Source organism: Copadichromis virginalis, unplaced genomic scaffold (genome assembly GCF_057382275.1).
Source record: "Copadichromis virginalis isolate Kocher_CV1m ecotype Utaka unplaced genomic scaffold, C_Virginalis_male_GT1.1 unmapped_scaffold_1, whole genome shotgun sequence".
NCBI classification, from domain to species: Eukaryota; Metazoa; Chordata; class Actinopteri; order Cichliformes; family Cichlidae; genus Copadichromis; species Copadichromis virginalis.
Window position 1 is genome coordinate 5,762,890 of NW_028188589.1, and position 4,322 is coordinate 5,767,211.

Consider the following 4,322-nt stretch of genomic DNA (forward strand, 5'->3'; position numbering starts at 1 on the left):
AAGGGAAACATGCATGTTTTAGATGCAAACTCACAACATGGCTGCATTTTTGTGATTATGTGTATTTTATATTGATTTATTCTATTATGTTTTGTATATGAATCTTTACAAGTGTGTCGATACAAAGGCTTGATTAAAACAAAGGTCTCAGCTGTGCTGTTAGGGATGCTCTCATATTTGTTTCAAATGTAATAAATCAAAGGATTTCAGGCTTTTCATCCTTTTTATTTGTTTGGTTCTAACAGCAGCTGGATAAAAACATGCAGGTGATGAATATAATTGTGTGATATTATGAGCATTGTGAATAAAGAAAGAGCAGAGATAGTAAAAAGGAAACAGGTGATGGACGAGAGATTTTCAGAACAAAAGCTCCTCAGTGAGACGATCACCTGGACACAAGGTCAGGCAGCTGGGACTCATCTAGAGAGCAAAATGGAAAAGTGATCTGTGCAGAACATCACTGTTGATTGTAGTTATTTACATCAGACTTCTTCTCTGAGATAAGAGCACCATTTGTGGGAAAGATGACAGTATTTCCAGGCTGGATGCTGTTTGCAGGGAGAACTGAATGAAAGTCTCCTGCACCTCAGCGCTGAGGTCCACACCTGTGAACACAGATGAGGTCAATCTGCTGCAGCACGTAGAGCTTTACTGATCAGCAGGTTCAAAGGATTCAGCAGAGCGTAGAGTCAGAGCTAAATGCCACATCACCATAGAGTTTGTTAACAACAGCTTTCTTTGCCCTTTGTCTCGATGGACTGAATCAGGGATACTCGTCATACTTCACCTCAACCACGTCACTGAGAGACCCCAGCCTGACACAGCAGCAGAGATGATCAGAATCAGAATCAGAATCAGAATCAGAATGGGGTTTATTGCCAGATGTTGAGGTTTACAACATTAGGAAATTGCTGCGGTGCTTCAGTGCAAACATAGTGTCATAAATAGCACTTAAATAGACATGAAAAAAAAAATAAAAGTAAGAATAAGAATTAAAAGTGCTATGTAGAAAGATATGTGCATGGGATATACATGAGATATATACATGAGAATAAGAATTAAGAGTGCTACGTAGAAAGATATATACATGAGTGCAGGTGGTGATCAGTGCCAAACATGAAATGATGCAGTGACACAGCGTAGGGTCATGTGTTAGTGGTGGGAACAGTCATATGGTTATTGTTCATGTGTCCAACAGCAGAGGGGAAGAAACTGTTCTTATGGCGAGAGGTTCTGGTGCGAATGGACCGGAGCCTCCTGCCTGAGGGGAGCAGGTCAAACAGACTGTGTCCAGGGTGAGAAGGGTCAGCTGAGATCCGAGCTGCACGCCGCAGTGTCCTGGAGGTGTATAGGTCCTGCAGAGATGGGAGTCTGCAGCCAATCACCTTCTCAGCAGAGCGCACAACACGCTGCAGTCTCTGTTTGTCCCTGATAGTGGCTCCAGCGTACCACACGGTGATGGAGGAGGTGAGGATGGACTCGATGATTGCAGTGTAGAACTGCATCATCGTCCGTGTTGGCAGGTTGAATTTCTTCAGATGATGAAAGCAGAAACAGCAAACAGATGCTTCAGTTGTGTTTCTCTCTGTGTGTGCGCTCACGCCCACTTGTGTGTGTGAACTTTCCACGTACCTCAGCTTGTTTCTCCAACATGAGCCATCAGGGCTGAAAAACATCACTAACACATGAATTCTTTCTCTTTTTGTTATCACCTGTGATCATGTGTCTCATGTTTCTGTCATTCACCAGTTCTTGTATAGTTACGTGTAACTAGACTTCTGTGGGACGTAAATGATTGTTTTGTATGCAGATCTGTACAAAGGATGGAAACACTTGATTACAAAGGAGATCTCAGCTGTGTTGTTATGGATGGACTTCAACGTATTTGTTAAAAAAGAGAATAAAGCAAAGTGTTTTAGCTGTTTGGGAGTTTTTGTTTGATTCGATTCAGTTTTATTTCTATGGAGTCAAATAATAAGAAAGGCTCTAGAACAGCCCTGAGTTTGTCCAGGTGACACTCCTCTGAAGAACAAAGACAAAGAGGAAGAAGGGGATTCGTTTTCAAGTCTTGTTTCTTTCAAAATAAAAGCTGAAATGTTTTGGAAGCATGATAATATTTCAGCCAGGATGCCGTCTCCAAGGAGACCTGCACCTCAGCGCTGAGCTCCACATCACGCCCTGTGAAAGCACAGATATAAATCTGCTGCAGTGAGAAGAACTTTACCCAACACAAGTGTAGAAGTAGACATTTGACTTTACCTACAACCTGTTAACAACAAAGCTTTCATTGCCTCTGTTGTTGATGTCATGTAGGACTAATCATACTTCACATCAGCCATGCACACGTCAGAGGATCTCCAGGCTTTCAGTAATAAAGCCAAGCAGATGATGTGAACATAGCAATAGTAAAACATGCATCATAATCAGCTGTATGTGTCGACTATGTGGCACCTCAGTCTTGTTGGCATGAAGAAAAGTTGTGTAACATGTAGCATAAGGGCTGCAAAGACATCATGTAGACAGCAGTCGTCTGTTAGTCGTAACGTATCTCCTGTTAAAGAGTTAAATGTGCGTTCTCCATCTCTGTCCTCTCACAGCTCGCCGTATACCAACTCCAGCTGTGGTAACCATGGCTGTGCCCATCAACACGCTGAAGCTGAGACGCCACCCGTCACTATGGCGACTCCAATAGGGTTACCTGTCAGCTGTGGACGCATGAAAGGAAAACAGCAGAAACACAGACATGTTTACTGGAACATTTCCTATTGACAGCTTTATGGAAAAGTGGGTTTAAACACTTTTATATTTATTACTTTGTTTATTTATGGATTTATTGTGAAAGGAATTTCAAAGGTTTAATTTGACCTTTCCCCTGTTTTTCATACAGACTGGAGACGAATGGATGGTGCTTTCTTTGTTTGTCTAAAGATAATGAATAAAACTCTACACACATCTTAAACCACCCTCCTTTCTATATATTTTGTTATATAAATGGAAAGTATATAAGACACAAACTGAGCTTATATGATACTAAGGACCCTGGAGGTCAGTCCACCTTTATAATTCAGCACAGCCTGGAGTCTCTTAGTCAAGCTTGTTTGTGTTTTCTGTGAGGAAGTTTTCAGCAGCAGCTCTTTTCTTGGATGTTGGTTCCCTTTGTTTCCATCCTCTGTTAAGATGTTTCAGTAATGTTGAGGTCTGGGGAGGCCAATCCATGGCTGACGTCCTGTGATGCTGCATTAGCAGTTTGTTCATAGTGAAAAATGAAGCCACTGCCAATCAGACATTTGCACAGTGGATCAACTTCTGATGGTACTGTCCTGAATTCCACACCTATAATATGTTTGCACATCCTGATGAATATGTGCAGCTGATTTTCAGTCCAGTTCCTGTGTGACAGACGCCAGTCTTTCTGCCTGTGTCCTTCCTTAACAATAGAGCCATCCTTCCACTGAGACTGTTTCTGATGAGGCTTCACTGAGCAGTAGATGGATCCCTCAGCTCATCTAATCGTCCTATTTCTAACACATGACTGTCAGAAACTGTTAATCTGCTGCAGCTCTTTAACTCCTCCACTTCTTTTTTTGTAATCTCTTAGTTTCCTCATCTTTAAGGTGGCACTGCACACCAGATCCAAAGTCAACATGCTGTTATATAATGGAGTTGAACCTGTAATGGAGTTTGATTTAAACCAATCAGCAATTAAGTGAATGATGATGAGCAAAGATGGTGGAGGTGGTGGATGAAGACCCGGACAGCTGTGGTTGGCTCCTCGTATAGAGCAGAGTGAGGTTGTGTTTGCACATTATTATAAAACCATGTTCACCATATATTTTAGCTGCAGACAATAACATGATTTCTTTGCTGTGGTGATTTTATTCCACTTTGGTAAAATGGAAAACCATCATTTCTTGCTGTAATTCACACATTATTCCAAGAGCCTCAACACAAGCCTTGTAGTCCGACCATATATAGACAAATCAATAGTTGTGTTTGTAACAGCTCATGAACATGAATCGTTCCACATTACTTTAAAATCATTGCAAACTAAACTGGAATAAATGAGTGTTTATATATAGTTTTGTCTCAGCTGTTCATACACAGTGTTTCAGTTCTTATCAGAGTCCCACCGTCTCACTGTGGTGAACCTTTAGCTCTGTTGTAAGCGTGTTGTTAGACCAGGTTTCCCTCATTTAAAAATAATCTCTCATTAGAAATGGACATGATGTCTAAGACATAGAAATGCTTATTATGGGTTCACTTGATGTCACTGAAAAGATGCACATGGATAACGTGCAGGCCGTCCAGCTCCGAGGTTTATC

General features: G+C 41.4%; 1 long non-coding RNA gene across 1 annotated transcript; it reads left to right on the forward strand.

The window, feature by feature from the left end:
* Window positions 1–1,897: 1,897 nt before the first annotated feature.
* Window positions 1,898–3,063, forward strand: LOC146679654 (uncharacterized). The gene is made up of 2 exons (XR_014918643.1): window positions 1,898–2,784; window positions 2,888–3,063. It is a non-coding gene; the product is annotated as an uncharacterized LOC146679654 (long non-coding RNA).
* The last annotated feature ends 1,259 nt before the right edge of the window (window positions 3,064–4,322 follow it).